Source organism: Phalangium opilio, unplaced genomic scaffold (genome assembly GCF_054372755.1).
Source record: "Phalangium opilio isolate 3A_F unplaced genomic scaffold, DU_Popi_V2 ptg001421l_1, whole genome shotgun sequence".
NCBI classification, from domain to species: Eukaryota; Metazoa; Arthropoda; class Arachnida; order Opiliones; family Phalangiidae; genus Phalangium; species Phalangium opilio.
The window spans coordinates 678530-700047 of NW_028324258.1; the positions used below are offsets into that span (position 1 = coordinate 678530).

At 39.4% G+C, this 21518-nt stretch overlaps 22 non-coding genes and 39 pseudogenes across 22 annotated transcripts; 58 read left to right on the top strand and 3 right to left on the bottom strand.

The window, feature by feature from the left end:
* Positions 1 to 4124: 4124 nt before the first annotated feature.
* On the bottom strand, positions 4125 to 4243 carry LOC149583116 (5S ribosomal RNA; annotated as a pseudogene).
* A 136-nt stretch (positions 4244 to 4379) lies between these two features.
* On the bottom strand, positions 4380 to 4498 carry LOC149583117 (5S ribosomal RNA; annotated as a pseudogene).
* A 357-nt stretch (positions 4499 to 4855) lies between these two features.
* LOC149583118 (5S ribosomal RNA) lies at positions 4856 to 4974 on the bottom strand (annotated as a pseudogene).
* A 1137-nt stretch (positions 4975 to 6111) lies between these two features.
* Positions 6112 to 6230, top strand: LOC149583119 (5S ribosomal RNA; annotated as a pseudogene).
* Positions 6231 to 6361: 131 nt separating this feature from the next.
* Positions 6362 to 6480, top strand: LOC149583120 (5S ribosomal RNA; annotated as a pseudogene).
* A 135-nt stretch (positions 6481 to 6615) lies between these two features.
* On the top strand, positions 6616 to 6734 carry LOC149583121 (5S ribosomal RNA; annotated as a pseudogene).
* Positions 6735 to 6870: 136 nt separating this feature from the next.
* Positions 6871 to 6989, top strand: LOC149583122 (5S ribosomal RNA). Its single transcript, XR_016380553.1, has one exon. It is a non-coding gene; the product is annotated as a 5S ribosomal RNA (ribosomal RNA).
* Positions 6990 to 7126: 137 nt separating this feature from the next.
* Positions 7127 to 7245, top strand: LOC149583123 (5S ribosomal RNA; annotated as a pseudogene).
* A 137-nt stretch (positions 7246 to 7382) lies between these two features.
* LOC149583124 (5S ribosomal RNA) lies at positions 7383 to 7501 on the top strand (annotated as a pseudogene).
* Positions 7502 to 7633: 132 nt separating this feature from the next.
* Positions 7634 to 7752, top strand: LOC149583125 (5S ribosomal RNA; annotated as a pseudogene).
* Positions 7753 to 7887: 135 nt separating this feature from the next.
* On the top strand, positions 7888 to 8006 carry LOC149583126 (5S ribosomal RNA). The gene has a single exon (XR_016380554.1). It is a non-coding gene; the product is annotated as a 5S ribosomal RNA (ribosomal RNA).
* Positions 8007 to 8367: 361 nt separating this feature from the next.
* LOC149583127 (5S ribosomal RNA) lies at positions 8368 to 8486 on the top strand. Its single transcript, XR_016380519.1, has one exon. It is a non-coding gene; the product is annotated as a 5S ribosomal RNA (ribosomal RNA).
* Positions 8487 to 8623: 137 nt separating this feature from the next.
* Positions 8624 to 8742, top strand: LOC149583128 (5S ribosomal RNA; annotated as a pseudogene).
* A 138-nt stretch (positions 8743 to 8880) lies between these two features.
* On the top strand, positions 8881 to 8999 carry LOC149583129 (5S ribosomal RNA). The gene has a single exon (XR_016380536.1). It is a non-coding gene; the product is annotated as a 5S ribosomal RNA (ribosomal RNA).
* A 137-nt stretch (positions 9000 to 9136) lies between these two features.
* On the top strand, positions 9137 to 9255 carry LOC149583130 (5S ribosomal RNA; annotated as a pseudogene).
* A 137-nt stretch (positions 9256 to 9392) lies between these two features.
* On the top strand, positions 9393 to 9495 carry LOC149583131 (5S ribosomal RNA; annotated as a pseudogene).
* Positions 9496 to 9617: 122 nt separating this feature from the next.
* On the top strand, positions 9618 to 9736 carry LOC149583132 (5S ribosomal RNA; annotated as a pseudogene).
* A 362-nt stretch (positions 9737 to 10098) lies between these two features.
* Positions 10099 to 10218, top strand: LOC149583133 (5S ribosomal RNA; annotated as a pseudogene).
* Positions 10219 to 10354: 136 nt separating this feature from the next.
* LOC149583134 (5S ribosomal RNA) lies at positions 10355 to 10473 on the top strand (annotated as a pseudogene).
* Positions 10474 to 10911: 438 nt separating this feature from the next.
* LOC149583135 (5S ribosomal RNA) lies at positions 10912 to 11030 on the top strand (annotated as a pseudogene).
* Positions 11031 to 11167: 137 nt separating this feature from the next.
* LOC149583136 (5S ribosomal RNA) lies at positions 11168 to 11286 on the top strand. The gene has a single exon (XR_016380485.1). It is a non-coding gene; the product is annotated as a 5S ribosomal RNA (ribosomal RNA).
* Positions 11287 to 11422: 136 nt separating this feature from the next.
* Positions 11423 to 11525, top strand: LOC149583137 (5S ribosomal RNA; annotated as a pseudogene).
* A 120-nt stretch (positions 11526 to 11645) lies between these two features.
* LOC149583138 (5S ribosomal RNA) lies at positions 11646 to 11764 on the top strand. Its single transcript, XR_016380520.1, has one exon. It is a non-coding gene; the product is annotated as a 5S ribosomal RNA (ribosomal RNA).
* A 137-nt stretch (positions 11765 to 11901) lies between these two features.
* On the top strand, positions 11902 to 12020 carry LOC149583139 (5S ribosomal RNA; annotated as a pseudogene).
* A 137-nt stretch (positions 12021 to 12157) lies between these two features.
* LOC149583140 (5S ribosomal RNA) lies at positions 12158 to 12276 on the top strand. Its single transcript, XR_016380546.1, has one exon. It is a non-coding gene; the product is annotated as a 5S ribosomal RNA (ribosomal RNA).
* A 136-nt stretch (positions 12277 to 12412) lies between these two features.
* LOC149583141 (5S ribosomal RNA) lies at positions 12413 to 12515 on the top strand (annotated as a pseudogene).
* Positions 12516 to 12637: 122 nt separating this feature from the next.
* Positions 12638 to 12756, top strand: LOC149583142 (5S ribosomal RNA). The gene has a single exon (XR_016380537.1). It is a non-coding gene; the product is annotated as a 5S ribosomal RNA (ribosomal RNA).
* Positions 12757 to 12984: 228 nt separating this feature from the next.
* LOC149583143 (5S ribosomal RNA) lies at positions 12985 to 13087 on the top strand (annotated as a pseudogene).
* A 122-nt stretch (positions 13088 to 13209) lies between these two features.
* LOC149583144 (5S ribosomal RNA) lies at positions 13210 to 13328 on the top strand (annotated as a pseudogene).
* Positions 13329 to 13465: 137 nt separating this feature from the next.
* LOC149583145 (5S ribosomal RNA) lies at positions 13466 to 13584 on the top strand. Its single transcript, XR_016380486.1, has one exon. It is a non-coding gene; the product is annotated as a 5S ribosomal RNA (ribosomal RNA).
* A 137-nt stretch (positions 13585 to 13721) lies between these two features.
* LOC149583146 (5S ribosomal RNA) lies at positions 13722 to 13824 on the top strand (annotated as a pseudogene).
* A 122-nt stretch (positions 13825 to 13946) lies between these two features.
* LOC149583147 (5S ribosomal RNA) lies at positions 13947 to 14065 on the top strand. The gene has a single exon (XR_016380488.1). It is a non-coding gene; the product is annotated as a 5S ribosomal RNA (ribosomal RNA).
* A 137-nt stretch (positions 14066 to 14202) lies between these two features.
* Positions 14203 to 14305, top strand: LOC149583148 (5S ribosomal RNA; annotated as a pseudogene).
* Positions 14306 to 14427: 122 nt separating this feature from the next.
* Positions 14428 to 14546, top strand: LOC149583149 (5S ribosomal RNA). Its single transcript, XR_016380538.1, has one exon. It is a non-coding gene; the product is annotated as a 5S ribosomal RNA (ribosomal RNA).
* Positions 14547 to 14774: 228 nt separating this feature from the next.
* Positions 14775 to 14877, top strand: LOC149583150 (5S ribosomal RNA; annotated as a pseudogene).
* A 122-nt stretch (positions 14878 to 14999) lies between these two features.
* Positions 15000 to 15118, top strand: LOC149583151 (5S ribosomal RNA; annotated as a pseudogene).
* Positions 15119 to 15255: 137 nt separating this feature from the next.
* Positions 15256 to 15374, top strand: LOC149583152 (5S ribosomal RNA; annotated as a pseudogene).
* Positions 15375 to 15511: 137 nt separating this feature from the next.
* On the top strand, positions 15512 to 15614 carry LOC149583153 (5S ribosomal RNA; annotated as a pseudogene).
* Positions 15615 to 15736: 122 nt separating this feature from the next.
* Positions 15737 to 15855, top strand: LOC149583154 (5S ribosomal RNA). The gene has a single exon (XR_016380496.1). It is a non-coding gene; the product is annotated as a 5S ribosomal RNA (ribosomal RNA).
* Positions 15856 to 15991: 136 nt separating this feature from the next.
* On the top strand, positions 15992 to 16094 carry LOC149583155 (5S ribosomal RNA; annotated as a pseudogene).
* A 122-nt stretch (positions 16095 to 16216) lies between these two features.
* Positions 16217 to 16335, top strand: LOC149583156 (5S ribosomal RNA). The gene has a single exon (XR_016380539.1). It is a non-coding gene; the product is annotated as a 5S ribosomal RNA (ribosomal RNA).
* Positions 16336 to 16563: 228 nt separating this feature from the next.
* LOC149583157 (5S ribosomal RNA) lies at positions 16564 to 16666 on the top strand (annotated as a pseudogene).
* A 122-nt stretch (positions 16667 to 16788) lies between these two features.
* Positions 16789 to 16907, top strand: LOC149583158 (5S ribosomal RNA; annotated as a pseudogene).
* A 137-nt stretch (positions 16908 to 17044) lies between these two features.
* Positions 17045 to 17163, top strand: LOC149583159 (5S ribosomal RNA; annotated as a pseudogene).
* A 137-nt stretch (positions 17164 to 17300) lies between these two features.
* On the top strand, positions 17301 to 17403 carry LOC149583160 (5S ribosomal RNA; annotated as a pseudogene).
* A 122-nt stretch (positions 17404 to 17525) lies between these two features.
* LOC149583161 (5S ribosomal RNA) lies at positions 17526 to 17644 on the top strand. The gene has a single exon (XR_016380497.1). It is a non-coding gene; the product is annotated as a 5S ribosomal RNA (ribosomal RNA).
* Positions 17645 to 17872: 228 nt separating this feature from the next.
* Positions 17873 to 17975, top strand: LOC149583162 (5S ribosomal RNA; annotated as a pseudogene).
* A 122-nt stretch (positions 17976 to 18097) lies between these two features.
* On the top strand, positions 18098 to 18216 carry LOC149583163 (5S ribosomal RNA; annotated as a pseudogene).
* Positions 18217 to 18353: 137 nt separating this feature from the next.
* On the top strand, positions 18354 to 18472 carry LOC149583164 (5S ribosomal RNA; annotated as a pseudogene).
* Positions 18473 to 18609: 137 nt separating this feature from the next.
* On the top strand, positions 18610 to 18712 carry LOC149583165 (5S ribosomal RNA; annotated as a pseudogene).
* Positions 18713 to 18834: 122 nt separating this feature from the next.
* On the top strand, positions 18835 to 18953 carry LOC149583166 (5S ribosomal RNA). The gene has a single exon (XR_016380499.1). It is a non-coding gene; the product is annotated as a 5S ribosomal RNA (ribosomal RNA).
* A 136-nt stretch (positions 18954 to 19089) lies between these two features.
* LOC149583167 (5S ribosomal RNA) lies at positions 19090 to 19192 on the top strand (annotated as a pseudogene).
* Positions 19193 to 19314: 122 nt separating this feature from the next.
* On the top strand, positions 19315 to 19433 carry LOC149583168 (5S ribosomal RNA). Its single transcript, XR_016380540.1, has one exon. It is a non-coding gene; the product is annotated as a 5S ribosomal RNA (ribosomal RNA).
* A 228-nt stretch (positions 19434 to 19661) lies between these two features.
* LOC149583169 (5S ribosomal RNA) lies at positions 19662 to 19764 on the top strand (annotated as a pseudogene).
* Positions 19765 to 19886: 122 nt separating this feature from the next.
* On the top strand, positions 19887 to 20005 carry LOC149583170 (5S ribosomal RNA). The gene has a single exon (XR_016380522.1). It is a non-coding gene; the product is annotated as a 5S ribosomal RNA (ribosomal RNA).
* A 137-nt stretch (positions 20006 to 20142) lies between these two features.
* LOC149583171 (5S ribosomal RNA) lies at positions 20143 to 20261 on the top strand. Its single transcript, XR_016380489.1, has one exon. It is a non-coding gene; the product is annotated as a 5S ribosomal RNA (ribosomal RNA).
* Positions 20262 to 20398: 137 nt separating this feature from the next.
* Positions 20399 to 20501, top strand: LOC149583172 (5S ribosomal RNA; annotated as a pseudogene).
* A 122-nt stretch (positions 20502 to 20623) lies between these two features.
* Positions 20624 to 20742, top strand: LOC149583173 (5S ribosomal RNA). The gene has a single exon (XR_016380523.1). It is a non-coding gene; the product is annotated as a 5S ribosomal RNA (ribosomal RNA).
* A 137-nt stretch (positions 20743 to 20879) lies between these two features.
* On the top strand, positions 20880 to 20998 carry LOC149583174 (5S ribosomal RNA). The gene has a single exon (XR_016380490.1). It is a non-coding gene; the product is annotated as a 5S ribosomal RNA (ribosomal RNA).
* Positions 20999 to 21135: 137 nt separating this feature from the next.
* Positions 21136 to 21254, top strand: LOC149583175 (5S ribosomal RNA). Its single transcript, XR_016380441.1, has one exon. It is a non-coding gene; the product is annotated as a 5S ribosomal RNA (ribosomal RNA).
* A 137-nt stretch (positions 21255 to 21391) lies between these two features.
* Positions 21392 to 21510, top strand: LOC149583176 (5S ribosomal RNA). Its single transcript, XR_016380442.1, has one exon. It is a non-coding gene; the product is annotated as a 5S ribosomal RNA (ribosomal RNA).
* Positions 21511 to 21518: the final 8 nt, after the last annotated feature.

The following is a 21518-nucleotide window of genomic DNA, read 5'->3' on the forward strand; positions in this document are numbered from 1 at the left end:
TACAAGCACCCGGGGCAAGTACCTACAAGCACCCGGGGCAAGTACCTACAAGCACCCGGAGCAAGTACCTACAAGCACCCGGAGCATGTACCTACAAGCACCCGGAGCATGTACCTACAAGCACCCGGAGCATGTACCTACAAGCACCCGGAGCATGTACCTACAAGCACTCACAAGCACCTACAAGCACCCGGAGCAAGTACCTTCAAGCACCCGGAGAAAGTACCTACAAGCACCCGGAGCAAGTACCTACAAGCACCCGGAGCAAGTACCTACAAGTACTTACAAGCACCCACAAGTACACGGGGCAAGCACCCACAAGTATCCGGGGCAAGCACCCACAAGTACCCGGGGCAAATACCCACAAATACCTACAAGCACCCACAAGTACAAGGGGCAAGCACCCACAAGTACCCGGGGCAAGCACCCACAAGTACCCGGGGTAAGTACCCACAAGTACAAGGGGCAAGCACCCACAAGTACCCGGGGCAAGTACCCACAAGTACCTTCAAGCACCCACAAGTACCTTCAAGCACCCACAAGTACCTAGAAGTACCTACAAGTACCTTCAAGCACCCACAAGTACCTTCAAGCACCCACAAGTACCCACAAGTACCTACAAGTACCTTCAAGCACCCACAAGTACCTACAAGTACCCACAAGTACCTTCAAGCACCCACAAGTACCCACAAGTGCCTACAAGTACCCAAAAGTACCTACAAGTACCCACAAGTACCTACAAGCACCCACAAGAGCCCACAAGTACCCACAAGCACCTACAAGTACCCACAAGTACCTACAACCACCCACAAGCACCTACAAGTACCCATAAGTACCTACACGCACCAACAAGTACCTACAAGTACCCACAAGTACCTACAAGTACTCACAAGTACCCACAAGTACCTACAAGTACCTTCAAGCACCCACAAGTACCCACAAGTACCTACAAGTACCCACAAGTACCTACAAGTACCCAAAATTACCTTCAAGCAACCACAAATACCCACAATTACCTTCAAGCAACCACAAGTACCCAGAAGTACCTACAAGTACCTACAAGTACCCACAAGTACCCACAAGAACCTACAAGCACCCACAAGAACCTACAAGCACCCACAAGAACCTACAAGCACCCACAAGAACCCACAAGCACCCACAAGCAGTACCCACAAGTACCTACAAGCACCCACAAGTACCCAAAAGCACCTACAAGCACCCACAAGCACCTACAAGCACCCACAAGCACCTACAAGTACCCATAAGTACCTACAAGTACCCATAAGTACCTACAAGTACCCATAGGTACCTACACGCACCCACAAGTACCCGGGGCAAGTACCCACAAGAACCTACAAGCACCCACAAGAACCTACAAGCACCCACAAGAACCTACAAGCACCCACAAGAACGCACAAGCACCCACAAGAACCCACAAGTACCCACAAGTACCTACAAGCACCCACAAGTACCCAAAAGCACCTACAAGCACCCACAAGCACCTACAAGCACCTACAAGCACCTACAAGTACCCATAAGTACCTACAAGTACCCATAAATACCTACAAGTACCCATAAGTACCTACAAGTACCCATAAATACCTACAAGTACCCATAAGTACCTACAAGTACCCATAAGTACCTACAAGTACCCATAAATACCTACAAGTACCCATAAGTAACTACAAGTACCCATAAGTAACTACAAGTACCCATAAGTACCTACAAGTACCCATAGGTACCTACACGCACCCACAAGTACCCGGGGCAAGTACCCACAAGTACCTACAAGCACCCACAAGAACCCACAAGTACCTAGAAGCACCCACAAGTACCTACTAGTACCCACAAGTACCTACTAGTACCCACAAGTACCTACAAGTACCCACAAGTACCTTCAAGCACCCACAAGTACCTTCAAGTACCTTCAAGCACCCACAAGTACCTACAAGCACCCACAAGTACCTACAAGTACCCATAAGTACCTACAAGCACCCACAAGTACCCACAAGTTCCTACAAGCACCCACAAGTACCTTCAAACACCCACAAGCATCTACAAGTACCCACAAGCACCTACAAGTACCCAAAAGCACCCACAAGTACCCACAAGCATCTACAAGTACCCACAAGCATCTACAAGTACCCACAAGCATCTACAAGTACCCACAAGCACCTACAAGTACCCAAAAGCACCCACAAGCACCTACAAGTATCCACAAGCACCCACAAGCATCTACAAGTACCCGGGCTAACACCTACAAGAGCTCAAACGCCATGTTTTTCTTGCTTAATATCCCTCTAACGGCGTGAATCACGGCAAAATTAGGGCTAAATAACAGTGGTAAAACGCTGTAATTCCAATACCCAAAACAACGTAAGTCAAAGTATGTGTTAATAATGATAAAAATCAATACTTAAACTTAATTGATCTTTATGAAACTTGAAAAGTAGGTAGAATGAAGTGTTATCTTTCATTTAAGATGGTTCCCAAACGTAACGATTGAATAGTTTTCCTTATATGCCTTCGGAGAAAATGCTCTTTTTTATAAAATTCCCATGTTATGTCTATGGAAGAATATTGTATCTTTCACCAAATGTCGGATTAATTTTATGGATTCTAAAACCACCCTTAACAACTTTTTTCATTATAGAATTAACTATTAGTTGGATCTCATTGAAATTTTAACCACAAAATTTGGGCCCAAATTTTAGTTCACTGGCAAAATTTCAAAGCAGCAAACACAATACGAAAAAAGTTACGGCCAATCAAAGAACCCTCCTTTAGCATTAGAGGCGGTATCAAGTCTTATCTAAGAGAGCGACCGCTCTCCTAGAATACTGGGATCTCCTTTGGATATGTTATAGTACTCTTTGCTCCCCATACAAGGATACTTTAAACTTGAGGCTACCTCAATATCGTCGTCAACTTATTTTTTGTCTCACTTATTGTTAGAAGGTTACTTTTGATTTTTGAAAATAAACTTTGCAGGCTCGTAACTCTGTTTCTACTGGAGATACGGGGATGTCCTTTGAGTATGTTATAGACCAATTTGTTTCCCATCTAGCCATACTAAGAATTAGGGCTACGACAAACAGGGGCCGAGTACTTAAGCAAAACGTAAAGAAACAAACCCCCTCCAAAGGAAATGAGTTAGACTATACTTTGCAGGCTCGTAAATCTGTTTCTACTGGATATACGGGGATGTCCTTTGTGTATGTTATAGTTCAATTTCCTATGGAGGGGTTGTTTGTTTACATTTAGCTTAATTACTCGTCCCCTGTTTGTCGTAGCCCAAAGTTTTTAGTATGGTTAGATGGGGGACAAATTGGACAATAACATATCCTAAGGACATCCCCGTATCTCTAGTAGACACAGAGTTATGGGCCTGCAAATTAAAGTCTAATGCATTTCCTATGGAGGGGTTGTTTGTTTACGTTTAGCTTAATTACTCGGCCCCTGTTTGTCGTAGCCCAAAGTTTTTAGTATGGTTAGATGGGGGACAAATTGGACAATAATATACTCAAAGGACATCCCCGTGTCTCCAGTAGAAACAGAGTTACGAGCCTGCAAAGTATAGTCTAATGCATTTCCTATGGAGGGGGTTTGTTTCGATACGTTTTGCTTAAGTACTCGGCCCCTGTTTGTCGTAGCCCAAAGTTTTTAGTATGGTTAGATGGGGGACAAATTAGACTATAACATATCCTAAGGACATCCCCGTATCTCTATTAGACACAGAGTTATGGGCCTGCAAAGTATAGTCTAATGCATTTCCTATGGAGGGGTTGTTTGTTTACGTTTAGCTAAATAACTCAGCCCCTGTTTGTCGTAACTCAATGTTTTTAGTATGGTTAGATGGGGGACAAATTGAACTATAACATACTCAAAGGACATCCCCGTATCTCAATGTACTGACTGCGCTCGACGCTGCTTAACTTCGGTGATATGACTAGAACCGGTGTTTTCAGCGCGATATGGCCGTTGCCGAGAGTGCTAGTTAATAATTCGAATTTAAATTAAGTGAGACAAATTAACCTTCATCTTTTTAAAACAGTAACAAAAAGAAATTAAGTTTGCTTTTTTCATATCTATTGGAATTTAAAAGAGGAAAAAAAAAGTGAAAAAGCCAACGGCACGCAGTGTTCCTAAGTGGTCTCCCTCCCAAGTACTGACTGCGCTCGACGGTGCTTAACTTCGGTGATAGGACTAGAACCGGTGTTTTCAGCGTGATATGGCCGTTGCTGAGAGTGCTAGTTAATAATTCGAATTTAAATTAAGTGAGACAAATTAACCTTCATCTTTTTAAAACAATAACAAAAAGAAAATAAGTTTGCTTTTTTCATATCTATTGGTATTTAAAACAGGAAAAAAAGTGAAAAAGCCAACGGCACGCAGTGTTCCCAAGTGGTCTGCCTCCCAAGTACTGACTGCGCTCGACGGTGCTTAACTTCGGTGATAGGACTAGAACCGGTGTTTTCAGCGTGATATGGCCGTTGCTGAGAGTGCTAGTTAATAATTCGAATTTAAATTAAGTGAGACAAATTAACCTTCATCTTTTTAAAACAATAACAAAAAGAAAATAAGTTTGCTTTTTTCATATCTATTGGTATTTAAAACAGGAAAAAAAAGTGAAAAAGCCAACGGCACGCAGTGTTCCCAAGTGGTCTGCCTCCCAAGTACTGACTGCGCTCGACGCGACGAGAACCGGTGTTTTCAGCGTGATATGGCCGTTGCCGAGAGTGCTATTTAATAATTTGAATTTAATTAACCTTCATCTTTATAAAACAATAACAAAAAGAAGATATGTTTGCTTATTTCATATCTATTGGAATTTAAAAGTGGAAAAAAAGTGAAAAACCAACGGCACGCAGTGTTCCTAAGTGGTCTCCCTCCCAAGTACTGACTGCGCTCGACGCTGCTTAACTTCGGTGATAGGACGAGAACCGGTGTTTTCAGCGTGATATGGCCGTTGCCGAGAGTGCTTGTTAATAATTCGAATTTAAATTAAGTGAGACAAATTAACCTTCATCTTTTTAAAACAATAACAAAAAGAAAACATGTTTGCTTTTTTCATATCCATCCATAACAATACTCATTAAAAGTTATTTCATCTCGATTGATCAATAAATAAAAATGAACCTCGATTTTTAATAACATTTTCAAAATCGACGTTTCTCGGCCAGAGAAGCACATTTTGACAATTTTTTCACTATTTTCAAATATAACCACTGAAACCATTTTTTTGGTACTTTTTCTTTAATTCAAGCAAATATAACGATACTCATCCAAAAAACTGTTAAAATTCAATTTCCAATAAGAAATCGTTGTCACGGATTTTGTATCTTGAAGAAAAAAACATGCGATTTTTTCGGTACACTTTTGAATGCATTTTTTTCTGGACAAATGTTTGACCGAATTCAAATTAATTACCTATAAAATACTCATTAAAAGTGATTTCATTTCGATTGATCAATAAATAAAAATGAACCTCGATTTTAATAACATTTTCAAAATCGACGTTTCTCGGCCAGAGAAGCACATTTTGAGAATTTTTTCACTATTTTAAAATATAACCACTGAAACCACTATTTTTGTACTTTTTGCTTTAATTCAAGCAAATATAACGATATTCATTCAAAAAAGTGTTCCAATTCAAATAAGCTGAATTCGGTCAAAAATTTGTCCAGAAAAAAATTCCTTAAAAAGTGTACCGAAAAAATCGCATGTTTTTTTTCTTCAAGATACAAAATCCGTGACAACTATTTCTTATTGGAAATTGAATTTTAACAGTTTTTTGGATGAGTATCGTTATATTTGCTTGAATTAAAGCAAAAAGTACAAAAAAAAATGGTTTCAGAGGTTATATTTGAAAATAGTGAAAAAATTCTCAAAATGTGCTTCTCTGGCCGAGAAACGTCGATTTTGAAAATGTTATTAAAAATCGAGGTTCATTTTTATTTATTGATCAATCGAGATGAAGTCACTTTTAATGAGTATTGTTATGGATGGATATGAAAAAAGCAAACATGTTTTCTTTTTGTTATTGTTTTAAAAAGATGAAGGTTAATTTGTCTCACTTAATTTAAATTCGAATTATTAACTAGCACTCGCGGCAACGGCCATATCACGCTGAAAACACCGGTTCACGTCCTATCACCGAAGTTAAGCAGCGTCGAGCGCAGTCAGTACTTGGGAGGGAGACCACTTAGGAACACTGCGTGCCGTTGGTTTTTCACTTTTTTTCCACTTTTTTTCCACTTTTAAATTCCAATAGATATGAAATAAGCAAACATATCTTCTTTTTGTTATTGTTTTATAAAGATGAAGGTTAATTAAATTCAAATTATTAAATAGCACTCTCGGCAACGGCCATATCACGCTGAAAACACCGGTTCTAGTCATATCACCGAAGTTAAGCAGCGTCGAGCACAGTCAGTACATGGGAGGGAGACCACTTAGGAACACTGCGTGCCGTTGGTTTTTCACTTTTTTTCCACTTTTAAATTCCAATAGATATGAAAAAAGCAAACATATCTTCTTTTTGTTTTTGTTTTAAAAAGATGAAGGTTAATTTGTCTCACTTAATTTAAATTCGAATTATTAACTAGCACTCTCAGCAACGGCCATATCACGCTGAAAACACCGGTTCTAGTCCTATCACCGAAGTTAAGCACCGTCGAGCGCAGTCAGTACTTGGGAGGGAGACCACTTAGGAACACTGCGTGCCGTGGGTTTTTTCACTTTTTTTCCTCTTTTAAATTCCAATAGATATGAAAAAAGCAAACTTATTTTCTTTTTGTTATTGTTTTAAAAAGATGAAGGTTAATATGTCTCACTTAATTTAAATTCGAATTATTAACTAGCGCTCTCGGCAACGGCCATATCACGCTGAAAACACCGGTTCTCGTACGATCACCGAAGTTAAGCAGCGTCGAGCGCAGTCAGTACTTGGGAGGCAGACCACTTGGGAACACTGCGTGCCGTTGGCTTTTTCACTTTTTTTTCCTGTTTTAAATTCCAATAGATATGAAAAAAGCAAACTTATTTTCTTTTTGTTATTGTTTTAAAAAGATGAAGGTTAATTTGTCTCACTTAATTTAAATTCGAATTATTAACTAGCACTCTCAGCAACGGCCATATCACGCTGAAAACACCGGTTCTAGTCCTATCACCGAAGTTAAGCACCGTCGAGCGCAGTCAGTACTTGGGAGGGAGACCACTTAGGAACACTGCGTGCCGTTGGCTTTTTCACTTTTTTTTCCTCTTTTAAATTCCAATAGATATGAAAAAAGCAAACTTATTTTCTTTTTGTTACTGTTTTAAAAAGATGAAGGTTAATTTGTCTCACTTAATTTAAATTCGAATTATTAACTAGCACTCTCGGCAACGGCCATATCGCGCTGAAAACACCGGTTCTAGTCATATCACCGAAGTTAAGCAGCGTCGAGCACAGTCAGTACATGGGAGGGAGACCACTTAGGAACACTGCGTGCCGTTGGTTTTTCACTTTTTTTCCACTTTTAAATTCCAATAGATATGAAAAAAGCAAACATATCTTTTTGTTTTTGTTTTAAAAAGATGAAGGTTAATTTGTCTCACTTAATTTAAATTCGAATTATTAACTAGCACTCTCAGCAACGGCCATATCACGCTGAAAACACCGGTTCTAGTCCTATCACCGAAGTTAAGCACCGTCGAGCGCAGTCAGTACTTGGGAGGGAGACCACTTAGGAACACTGCGTGCCGTGGGTTTTTTCACTTTTTTTCCTCTTTTAAATTCCAATAGATATGAAAAAAGCAAGTTATTTTCTTTTTGTTATTGTTTTAAAAAGATGAAGGTTAATATGTCTCACTTAATTTAAATTCGAATTATTAACTAGCGCTCTCGGCAACGGCCATATCACGCTGAAAACACCGGTTCTCGTACGATCACCGAAGTTAAGCAGCGTCGAGCGCAGTCAGTACTTGGGAGGCAGACCACTTGGGAACACTGCGTGCCGTTGGCTTTTTCACTTTTTTTTCCTGTTTTAAATTCCAATAGATATGAAAAAAGCAAACTTATTTTCTTTTTGTCATTGTTTTAAAAAGATGAATGTTAATTTGTCTCACTTAATTTAAATTCGAATTATTAACTAGCACTCTCGGCAACGGCCATATCACGTTGAAAACACCGGTTCTAGTCCTATCACCGAAGTTAAGCAGCGTCGAGCGCAGTCAGTAATTGGAAACTCTGCGTGCCGTTGGTTTTTCACTTTTTTTTCCACTTTTAAATTCCAATAGATATGAAATAAGCAAACAAATCTTCTTTTTGTTATTGTTTTATAAAGATGAAGGTTATTTAAATTCAAATTATTATCTAGCACTCTCGGCAACGGCCATATCACGCTGAAAACACCCGTTCTCGTCCGATCACCGAAGTTAAGCAGCGTCGAGCGCAGTCAGTACTTGGGAGGGAGACCACTTAGGAACACTGCGTGCCGTTGGCTTTTTCACTTTTTTTTCCTCTTTTAAATTCCTATAGATATGAAAAAAGCAAACATATTTTCTTTTTGTTATTGTTTTAAAAAGATGAAGGTCAATTTATCTCACTTAATTTAAATTCGAATTATTATCTAGCACTCTCGGCAACGGCCGTATCACGCTGAAAACACCGGTTCTCGTCGGATCACCAAAGTTAAGCAGCGTCGAGCGCAGTCAGTACTTGGGAGGGAGACCACTTAGGAACACTGCGTGCCGTTGGCTTTTTCACTTTTTTTTTCCTCTTTTAAATTCCAATGGATATGAAAAAAGCAAACATATTTTCTTTTTGTTATTGTTTTAAAAAGATGAAGGTTAATTTGTCTCACTTAATTTAAATTCGAATTATTAAATACCACTCTCGGCAACGGCCATATCACGCTGAAAACACCGGTTCTCGTCCGATCACCGAAGTTAAGCAGCGTCGAGCGCAGTCAGTACTTGGGAGGGAGACCACTTAGGAACACTGCGTGCCGTTGGCTTTTTCACTTTTTTTTCCTCTTTTAAAATCCAATAGATATGAAAAAAGCAAACATATTTTCTTTTTGTTATTGTTTTAAAAAGATGATGGTTAATTTGTCTCACTGAATTTAAATTCTAATTATTATCTAGCACTCTCGGCAACGGCCATATCACGCTGAAAACACCGGTTCTCGTCGGATCACCGAAGTTAAGCAGCGTCGAGCGCAGTCAGTACTTGGGAGGGAGAACACTTAGGAACACTGCGTGCCGTTGGCTTTTTCACTTTTTTTTCCTCTTTTAAATTCCAATAGATATGAAAAAAGCAAACATATTTTCTTTTTGTTATTGTTTTAAAAAGATGATGGTTAATTTGTCTCACTTAATTTAAATTCGAATTATTATCTAGCACTCTCGGCAACGGCCATATCACGCTGAAAACACCGGTTCTCGTCCGATCACCGAAGTTAAGCAGCGTCGAGCGCAGTCAGTACTTGGAAACTTTGCGTGCCGTTGGCTTTTTCACTTTTACTTCCTCTTTTAAATTCCATCAGATATGAAAAAAGCAATCGTATCTTCTTTTTCTTATTGATTTATAAAGATGAAGGTTAATTAAATTCAAATTATTAAATAGCACTCTCGGCAACGGCCATATCACGCTGAAAACACCGGTTCTCGTCCGATCACTGAAGTTAAGCAGCGTCGAGTGCAGTCAGTACTTGGGAGGGAGACCACTTAGGAACACTGCGTGCCGTTGGCTTTTTCACTTTTTTTTCCTCTTTTGAATTCCTATAGATATGAAAAAAGCAAACATATTTTCTTTTTGATATTGTTTTAAAAAGATGAAGGTCAATTTGTCTCACTTAATTTAAATTCGAATTATTTTCTAGCACTCTCGGCAACGGCCTAATCACGCTGAAAACACCGGTTCTCGTCCGATCACCGAAGTTAAGCAGCGTCGAGCGCAGTCAGTACTTGGAAACTTTGCGTGCCGTTGGCTTTTTCACTTTTATTTCCTCTTTTAAATTCCATCAGATATGAAAAAAGCAAACATATCTTCTTTTTCTTATTGATTTATAAAGATGAAGGTTAATTAAATTCAAATTATTATCTAGCACTCTCAGCAACGGCCATATCACGCTGAAAAACACCGGTTCTAGTCCTATCACCGAAGTTAAGCACCGTCGAGCGCAGTCAGTACTTGGGAGGGAGACCACTTAGGAACACTGCGTGCCGTGGGTTTTTTCACTTTTTTTCCTCTTTTAAATTCCAATAGATATGAAAAAAGCAAACTTATCTTCTTTTTGTTATTGTTTTAAAAAGATGAAGGTTAATATGTCTCACTTAATTTAAATTCGAATTATTAACTAGCGCTCTCGGCAACGGCCATATCACGCTGAAAACACCGGTTCTCGTACGATCACCGAAGTTAAGCAGCGTCGAGCGCAGTCAGTACTTGGGAGGCAGACCACTTGGGAACACTGCGTGCCATTGGCTTTTTCACTTTTATTTCCTGTTTTAAATTCCAATAGATATGAAATAAGCAAACAAATCTTCTTTTTGTTATTGTTTTATAAAGATGAAGGTTATTTAAATTCAAATTATTATCTAGCACTCTCGGCAACGGCCATATCACGCTGAGAACACCGGTTCTCGTCCGACCGCCGACGTTAGCAGCGTCGAGCGCAGTCAGTACTTGGGAATACTGCGAGCAACGGCCATATGACGCTGAAAACACCGGTTCTCGTCCGATCACCGAAGTTAAGCAGCGTCGAGCGCAGTCAGTACTTGGAAACTTTGCGTGCCGTTGGCTTTTTCACTTTTATTTCCTCTTTTAAATTCCATCAGATATGAAAAAAGCAAACATATCTTCTTTTTCTTATTGATTTATTAAGATGAAGGTTAATTAAATTCAAATTATTAAATAGCACTCTCGGCAACGGCCATATCATGCTGAAAACACCGGTTCTCGTCCGATCACCGAAGTTAAGCAGCGTCAAGCGCAGTCAGTACTTGGGAGGGAGACCACTTAGGAACACTGCGTGCCGTTGGGTTTTTCACTTTTTTTTCCTCTTTTAAAATCCAATAGATATGAAAAAAGCAAACATATTTTCTATTTGTTATTGTTTTAAAAAGATGATGGTTAATTTGTCTCACTGAATTTAAATTCTAATTATTATCTAGCACTCTCGGCAACGGCCATATCACGCTGAAAACACCGGTTCTCGTCGGATCACCGAAGTTAAGCAGCGTCGATCGCAGTCAGTACTTGGGAGGGAGACCACTTAGGAACACTGCGTGCCGTTGCCTTTTTCACTTTTTTTTCCTCTTTAAATTCCAATAGATATGAAAAAAGCAAACATATTTTCTTTTTGTTATTGTTTTAAAAAGATGATGGTTAATTTGTCTCACTTAATTTAAATTCGAATTATTATCTAGCACTCTCGGCAACGGCCATATCACGCTGAAAACACCGGTTCTCGTCCGATCACCGAAGTTAAGCAGCGTCGAGCGCAGTCAGTACTTGGAAACTTTGCGTGCCGTTGGCTTTTTCACTTTTATTTCCTCTTTTAAATTCCATCAGATATGAAAAAAGCAAACATCTTCTTTTTCTTATTGATTTATAAAGATGAAGGTTATTTAAATTCAAATTATTATCTAGCACTCTCGGCAACGGCCATATCACGCTGAAAACACCCGTTCTCGTCCGATCACCGAAGTTAAGCAGCGTCGAGCGCAGTCAGTACTTGGGAGGGAGACCACTTAGGAACACTGCGTGCCGTTGGCTTTTTCACTTTTTTTTCCTCTTTTAAATTCCTATAGATATGAAAAAAGCAAACATATTTTCTTTTTATTATTGTTTTAAAAAGATGAAGGTCAATTTATCTCACTTAATTTAAATTCAAATTATTATCTAGCACTCTCGGCAACGGCCGTATCACGCTGAAAACACCGGTTCTCGTCGGATCACCGAAGTTAAGCAGCGTCGAGCGCAGTCAGTACTTGGGAGGGAGACCACTTAGGAACCCTGCGTGCCGTTGGCTTTTTCACTTTTTTTTCCTCTTTTAAATTCCAATAGATATGAAAAAAGCAAACATATTTTCTTTTTGTTATTGTTTTAAAAAGATGAAGGTTAATTTGTCTCACTTAATTTAAATTCGAATTATTAAATACCACTCTCGGCAACGGCCATATCTCGCTGAAAACACCGGTTCTCGTCCGATCACCGAAGTTAAGCAGCGTCGAGCGCAGTCAGTACTTGGGAGGGAGACCACTTAGGAACACTGCGTGCCGTTGGCTTTTTCACTTTTTTTCCTCTTTTGAATTCCTATAGATATGAAAAAAGCAAACATATTTTCTTTTTGATATTGTTTTAAAAAGATGAAGGTCAATTTGTCTCACTTAATTTAAATTCGAATTATTTTCTAGCACTCTCGGCAACGGCCATATCACGCTGAAAACACCGGTTCTCGTCCGATCACCGAAGTTAAGCAGCGTCGAGCGCAGTCAGTACTTGGAAACTTTGCGTGCCGTTGGCTTTTTCACTTTTACTTCCTCTTTTAAATTCCATCAGATATGAAAAAAGCAAACATATCTTCTTTTTCTTATTGATTTATAAAGATGAAGGTTAATTAAATTCAAATTATTATCTAGCACTCTCGGCAACGGCCATATCACGCTGAAAACACCGGTTCTCGTCGGATCACCGAAGTTAAGCAGCGTCGAGCGCAGTCAGTACTTGGGAGGGAGACCACTTAGGAACACTGCGTGCCGTTGCCTTTTTCACTTTTTTTTCCTCTTTTAAATTCCAATAGATATGAAAAAAGCAAACATATTTTCTTTTTGTTATTGTTTTAAAAAGATGATGGTTAATTTGTCTCACTTAATTTAAATTCGAATTATTATCTAGCACTCTCGGCAACGGCCATATCATGCTGAGAACACCGGTTCTCGTCCGACCGCCGACGTTAGCAGCGTCGAGCGCAGTCAGTACTTGGGAATACTGCGAGCAACGGCCATATCACGCTGAAAACACCGGTTCTCGTCCGATCACCGAAGTTAAGCAGCGTCGAGCGCAGTCAGTACTTGGAAACTTTGCGTGCCGTTGGCTTTTTCACTTTTATTTCCTCTTTTAAATTCCATCAGATATGAAAAAAGCAAACATATCTTCTTTTTCTTATTGATTTATAAAGATGAAGGTTAATTAAATTCAAATTATTAAATAGCACTCTCGGCAACGGCCATATCATGCTGAAAACACCGGTTCTCGTCCGATCAACGAAGTTAAGCAGCGTCGAGCGCAGTCAGTACTTGGGAGGGAGACCACTTAGGAACACTGCGTGCCGTTGGGTTTTTCACTTTTTTTTCCTCTTTTAAAATCCAATAGATATGAAAAAAGCAAACATATTTTCTATTTGTTATTGTTTTAAAAAGATGATGGTTAATTTGTCTCACTGAATTTAAATTCTAATTATTATCTAGCACTCTCGGCAACGGCCATATCACGCTGAAAACACCGGTTCTCGTCGGATCACCGAAGTTAAGCAGCGTCGATCGCAGTCAGTACTTGGGAGGGAGACCACTTAGGAACACTGCGTGCCGTTGCCTTTTTCACTTTTTTTTCCTTTTTTAAATTCCAATAGATATGAAAAAAGCAAACATATTTTCTTTTTGTTATTGTTTTAAAAAGATGATGGTTAATTTGTCTCACTTAATTTAAATTCGAATTATTATCTAGCACTCTCGGCAACGGCCATATCACGCTGAAAACACCGGTTCTCGTCCGATCACCGAAGTTAAGCAGCGTCGAGCGCAGTCAGTACTTGGAAACTTTGCGTGCCGTTGGCTTTTTCACTTTTACTTCCTCTTTTAAATTCCATCAGATATGAAAAAAGCAAACATATCTTCTTTTTCTTATTGATTTATAAAGATGAAGGTTAATTAAATTCAAATTATTATCTAGCACTCTCGGCAACGGCCATATCACGCTGAAAACACCGGTTCTCGTCGGATCACCGAAGTTAAGCAGCGTCGATCGCAGTCAGTACTTGGGAGGGAGACCACTTAGGAACACTGCGTGCCGTTGCCTTTTTCACTTTTTTTTCCTTTTTTAAATTCCAATAGATATGAAAAAAGCAAACATATTTTCTTTTTGTTATTGTTTTAAAAAGATGAAGGTCAATTTGTCTCACTTAATTTAAATTCGAATTATTTTCTAGCACTCTCGGCAACGGCCATATCACGCTGAAAACACCGGTTCTCGTCCGATCACCGAAGTTAAGCAGCGTCGAGCGCAGTCAGTACTTGGAAACTTTGCGTGCCGTTGGCTTTTTCACTTTTACTTCCTCTTTTAAATTCCATCAGATATGAAAAAAGCAAACATATCTTCTTTTTCTTATTGATTTATAAAGATGAAGGTTAATTAAATTCAAATTATTATCTAGCACTCTCGGCAACGGCCATATCACGCTGAAAACACCGGTTCTCGTCGGATCACCGAAGTTAAGCAGCGTCGAGCGCAGTCAGTACTTGGGAGGGAGACCACTTAGGAACACTGCGTGCCGTTGCCTTTTTCACTTTTTTTTCCTCTTTTAAATTCCAATAGATATGAAAAAAGCAAACATATTTTCTTTTTGTTATTGTTTTAAAAAGATGATGGTTAATTTGTCTCACTTAATTTAAATTCGAATTATTATCTAGCACTCTCGGCAACGGCCATATCATGCTGAGAACACCGGTTCTCGTCCGACCGCCGACGTTAGCAGCGTCGAGCGCAGTCAGTACTTGGGAATACTGCGAGCAACGGCCATATCACGCTGAAAACACCGGTTCTCGTCCGATCACCGAAGTTAAGCAGCGTCGAGCGCAGTCAGTACTTGGAAACTTTGCGTGCCGTTGGCTTTTTCACTTTTATTTCCTCTTTTAAATTCCATCAGATATGAAAAAAGCAAACATATCTTCTTTTTCTTATTGATTTATAAAGATGAAGGTTAATTAAATTCAAATTATTAAATAGCACTCTCGGCAACGGCCATATCATGCTGAAAACACCGGTTCTCGTCCGGTCACCGAAGTTAAGCAGCGTCGAGCGCAGTCAGTACTTGGGAGGGAGACCACTTAGGAACACTGCGTGCCGTTGGGTTTTTCACTTTTTTTCCCTCTTTTAAAATCCAATAGATATGAAAAAAGCAAACATATTTTCTATTTGTTATTGTTTTAAAAAGATGATGGTTAATTTGTCTCACTGAATTTAAATTCTAATTATTATCTAGCACTCTCGGCAACGGCCATATCACGCTGAAAACACCGGTTCTCGTCGGATTACCGAAGTTAAGCAGCGTCGATCGCAGTCAGTACTTGGGAGGGAGACCACTTAGGAACACTGCGTGCCGTTGCCTTTTTCACTTTTTTTTCCTTTTTTAAATTCCAATAGATATGAAAAAAGCAAACATATTTTCTTTTTGTTATTGTTTTAAAAAGATGATGGTTAATTTGTCTCACTTAATTTAAATTCGAATTATTATCTAGCACTCTCGGCAACGGCCATATCACGCTGAAAACACCGGTTCTCGTCCGATCACCGAAGTTAAGCAGCGTCGAGCGCAGTCAGTACTTGGAAGCTTTGCGTGCCGTTGGCTTTTTCACTTTTACTTCCTCTTTTAAATTCCATCAGATATGAAAAAAGCAAACGTTTCTTCTTTTTCTTATTGATTTATAAAGATGAAGGTTAATTAAATTCAAATTATTAAATAGCACTCTCGGCAACGGCCATATCACGCTGAAAACACCGGTTCTTGTCCGATCACCGAAGTTAAGCAGCGTCGAGCGCAGTCAGTACTTGGGAGGGAGACCACTTAGGAACACTGCGTGCCGTTGGCTTTTTCACTTTTTTTCCTCTTTTGAATTCCTATAGATATGAAAAAAGCAAACATATTTTCTTTTTGATATTGTTTTAAAAAGATGAAGGTCAATTTGTCTCACTTAATTTAAATTCGAATTATTTTCTAGCACTCTCGGCAACGGCCATATCACGCTGAAAACACCGGTTCTCGTCCGATCACCGAAGTTAAGCAGCGTCGAGCGCAGTCAGTACTTGGAAACTTTGCGTGCCGTTGGCTTTTTCACTTTTACTTCCTCTTTTAAATTCCATCAGATATGAAAAAAGCAAACATATCTTCTTTTTCTTATTGATTTATAAAGATGAAGGTTAATTAAATTCAAATTATTATCTAGCACTCTCGGCAACGGCCATATCACGCTGAAAACACCGGTTCTCGTCGGATCACCGAAGTTAAGCAGCGTCGAGCGCAGTCAGTACTTGGGAGGGAGACCACTTAGGAACACTGCGTGCCGTTGCCTTTTTCACTTTTTTTTCCTCTTTTAAATTCCAATAGATATGAAAAAAGCAAACATATTTTCTTTTTGTTATTGTTTTAAAAAGATGATGGTTAATTTGTCTCACTTAATTTAAATTCGAATTATTATCTAGCACTCTCGGCAACGGCCATATCATGCTGAGAACACCGGTTCTCGTCCGACCGCCGACGTTAGCAGCGTCGAGCGCAGTCAGTACTTGGGAATACTGCGAGCAACGGCCATATCACGCTGAAAACACCGGTTCTCGTCCGATCACCGAAGTTAAGCAGCGTCGAGCGCAGTCAGTACTTGGAAACTTTGCGTGCCGTTGGCTTTTTCACTTTTATTTCCTCTTTTAAATTCCATCAGATATGAAAAAAGCAAACATATCTTCTTTTTCTTATTGATTTATAAAGATGAAGGTTAATTAAATTCAAATTATTAAATAGCACCCTCGGCAACGGCCATATCATGCTGAAAACACCGGTTCTCGTCCGGTCACCGAAGTTAAGCAGCGTCGAGCGCAGTCAGTACTTGGGAGGGAGACCACTTAGGAACACTGCGTGCCGTTGGGTTTTTCACTTTTTTTCCCTCTTTTAAAATCCAATAGATATGAAAAAAGCAAACATATTTTCTATTTGTTATTGTTTTAAAAAGATGATGGTTAATTTGTCTCACTGAATTTAAATTCTAATTATTATCTAGCACTCTCGGCAACGGCCATATCACGCTGAAAACACCGGTTCTCGTCGGATTACCGAAGTTAAGCAGCGTCGATCGCAGTCAGTACTTGGGAGGGAGACCACTTAGGAACACTGCGTGCCGTTGCCTTTTTCACTTTTTTTTCCTTTTTTAAATTCCAATAGATATGAAAAAAGCAAACATATTTTCTTTTTGTTATTGTTTTAAAAAGATGATGGTTAATTTGTCTCACTTAATTTAAATTCGAATTATTATCTAGCACTCTCGGCAACGGCCATATCACGCTGAAAACACCGGTTCTCGTCCGATCACCGAAGTTAAGCAGCGTCGAGCGCAGTCAGTACTTGGAAGCTTTGCGTGCCGTTGGCTTTTTCACTTTTACTTCCTCTTTTAAATTCCATCAGATATGAAAAAAGCAAACGTTTCTTCTTTTTCTTATTGATTTATAAAGATGAAGGTTAATTAAATTCAAATTATTAAATAGCACTCTCGGCAACGGCCATATCACGCTGAAAACACCGGTTCTTGTCCGATCACCGAAGTTAAGCAGCGTCGAGCGCAGTCAGTACTTGGGAGGGAGACCACTTAGGAACACTGCGTGCCGTTGGCTTTTTCACTTTTTTTCCTCTTTTGAATTCCTATAGATATGAAAAAAGCAAACATATTTTCTTTTTGATATTGTTTTAAAAAGATGAAGGTCAATTTGTCTCACTTAATTTAAATTCGAATTATTTTCTAGCACTCTCGGCAACGGCCATATCACGCTGAAAACACCGGTTCTCGTCCGATCACCGAAGTTAAGCAGCGTCGAGCGCAGTCAGTACTTGGGAATACTGCGAGCAACGGCCATATCACGCTGAAAACACCGGTTCTCGTCCGATCACCGAAGTTAAGCAGCGTCGAGCGCAGTCAGTACTTGGAAACTTTGCGTGCCGTTGGCTTTTTCACTTTTATTTCCTCTTTTAAATTCCATCAGATATGAAAAAAGCAAACATATCTTCTTTTTCTTATTGATTTATAAAGATGAAGGTTAATTAAATTCAAATTATTAAATAGCACTCTCGGCAACGGCCATATCATGCTGAAAACACCGGTTCTCGTCCGGTCACCGAAGTTAAGCAGCGTCGAGCGCAGTCAGTACTTGGGAGGGAGACCACTTAGGAACACTGCGTGCCGTTGGGTTTTTCACTTTTTTTCCCTCTTTTAAAATCCAATAGATATGAAAAAAGCAAACATATTTTCTATTTGTTATTGTTTTAAAAAGATGATGGTTAATTTGTCTCACTGAATTTAAATTCTAATTATTATCTAGCACTCTCGGCAACGGCCATATCACGCTGAAAACACCGGTTCTCGTCGGATTACCGAAGTTAAGCAGCGTCGATCGCAGTCAGTACTTGGGAGGGAGACCACTTAGGAACACTGCGTGCCGTTGCCTTTTTCACTTTTTTTTCCTTTTTTAAATTCCAATAGATATGAAAAAAGCAAACATATTTTCTTTTTGTTATTGTTTTAAAAAGATGATGGTTAATTTGTCTCACTTAATTTAAATTCGAATTATTATCTAGCACTCTCGGCAACGGCCATATCACGCTGAAAACACCGGTTCTCGTCCGATCACCGAAGTTAAGCAGCGTCGAGCGCAGTCAGTACTTGGAAGCTTTGCGTGCCGTTGGCTTTTTCACTTTTACTTCCTCTTTTAAATTCCATCAGATATGAAAAAAGCAAACGTTTCTTCTTTTTCTTATTGATTTATAAAGATGAAGGTTAATTAAATTCAAATTATTAAATAGCACTCTCGGCAACGGCCATATCACGCTGAAAACACCGGTTCTTGTCCGATCACCGAAGTTAAGCAGCGTCGAGCGCAGTCAGTACTTGGGAGGGAGACCACTTAGGAACACTGCGTGCCGTTGGCTTTTTCACTTTTTTTCCTCTTTTGAATTCCTATAGATATGAAAAAAGCAAACATATTTTCTTTTTGATATTGTTTTAAAAAGATGAAGGTCAATTTGTCTCACTTAATTTAAATTCGAATTATTTTCTAGCACTCTCGGCAACGGCCATATCACGCTGAAAACACCGGTTCTCGTCCGATCACCGAAGTTAAGCAGCGTCGAGCGCAGTCAGTACTTGGAAACTTTGCGTGCCGTTGGCTTTTTCACTTTTACTTCCTCTTTTAAATTCCATCAGATATGAAAAAAGCAAACATATCTTCTTTTTCTTATTGATTTATAAAGATGAAGGTTAATTAAATTCAAATTATTATCTAGCACTCTCGGCAACGGCCATATCACGCTGAAAACACCGGTTCTCGTCGGATCACCGAAGTTAAGCAGCGTCGAGCGCAGTCAGTACTTGGGAGGGAGACCACTTAGGAACACTGCGTGCCGTTGCCTTTTTCACTTTTTTTTCCTCTTTTAAATTCCAATAGATATGAAAAAAGCAAACATATTTTCTTTTTGTTATTGTTTTAAAAAGATGATGGTTAATTTGTCTCACTTAATTTAAATTCGAATTATTATCTAGCACTCTCGGCAACGGCCATATCATGCTGAGAACACCGGTTCTCGTCCGACCGCCGACGTTAGCAGCGTCGAGCGCAGTCAGTACTTGGGAATACTGCGAGCAACGGCCATATCACGCTGAAAACACCGGTTCTCGTCCGATCACCGAAGTTAAGCAGCGTCGAGCGCAGTCAGTACTTGGAAACTTTGCGTGCCGTTGGCTTTTTCACTTTTATTTCCTCTTTTAAATTCCATCAGATATGAAAAAAGCAAACATATCTTCTTTTTCTTATTGATTTATAAAGATGAAGGTTAATTAAATTCAAATTATTAAATAGCACTCTCGGCAACGGCCATATCATGCTGAAAACACCGGTTCTCGTCCGATCACCGAAGTTAAGCAGCGTCGAGCGCAGTCAGTACTTGGGAGGGAGACCACTTAGGAACACTGCGTGCCGTTGGGTTTTTCACTTTTTTTTCCTCTTTTAAAATCCAATAGATATGAAAAAAGCAAACATATTTTCTATTTGTTATTGTTTTAAAAAGATGATGGTTAATTTGTCTCACTGAATTTAAATTCTAATTATTATCTAGCACTCTCGGCAACGGCCATATCACGCTGAAAACACCGGTTCTCGTCGGATCACCGAAGTTAAGCAGCGTCGATCGCAGTCAGTACTTGGGAGGGAGACCACTTAGGAACACTGCGTGCCGTTGCCTTTTTCACTTTTTTTTCCTTTTTTAAATTCCAATAGATATGAAAAAAGCAAACATATTTTCTTTTTGTTATTGTTTTAAAAAGATGATGGTTAATTTGTCTCACTTAATTTAAATTCGAATTATTATCTAGCACTCTCGGCAACGGCCATATCACGCTGAAAACACCGGTTCTCGTCCGATCACCGAAGTTAAGCAGCGTCGAGCGCAGTCAGTACTTGGAAACTTTGCGTGCCGTTGGCTTTTTCACTTTTATTTCCTCTTTTAAATTCCATCAGATATGAAAAAAGCAAACATATCTTCTTTTTCTTATTGATTTATAAAGATGAAGGTTAATTAAATTCAAATTATTAAATAGCACTCTCGGCAACGGCCATATCATGCTGAAAACACCGGTTCTCGTCCGATCACCGAAGTTAAGCAGCGTCGAGCGCAGTCAGTACTTGGGAGGGAGACCACTTAGGAACACTGCGTGCCGTTGGGTTTTTCACTTTTTTTTCCTCTTTTAAAATCCAATAGATATGAAAAAAGCAAACATATTTTCTATTTGTTATTGTTTTAAAAAGATGATGGTTAATTTGTCTCACTGAATTTAAATTCTAATTATTATCTAGCACTCTCGGCAACGGCCATATCACGCTGAAAACACCGGTTCTCGTCGGATCACCGAAGTTAAGCAGCGTCGATCGCAGTCAGTACTTGGGAGGGAGACCACTTAGGAACACTGCGTGCCGTTGCCTTTTTCACTTTTTTTTCCTTTTTTAAATTCCAATAGATATGAAAAAAGCAAACATATTTTCTTTTTGTTATTGTTTTAAAAAGATGATGGTTAATTTGTCTCATTTAATTTAAATTCGAATTATTATCTAGCACTCTCGGCAACGGCCATATCACGCTGAAAACACCGGTTCTCGTCGGATCACCGAAGTTAAGCAGCGTCGAGCGCAGTCAGTACTTGGGAGGGAGACCACTTAGGAACACTGCGTGCCGTTGGCTTTTTCACTTTTTTTTCCTCTTTTAAATTCCAATAGATATGAAAAAAGCCAACATATTTTCTTTTTGTTATTGTTTTAAAAAGATGAAGGTCAATTTGTCTCACTTAATTTAAATTCGAATTATTTTCTAGCACTCTCGGCAACGGCCATATCACGCTGAAAACACCGGTTCTCGTCGGATCACCGAAGTTAAGCAGCGTCGAGCGCAGTCAGTACTTGGGAGGGAGACCACTTAGGAACACTGCGTGCCGTTGGCTTTTTCACT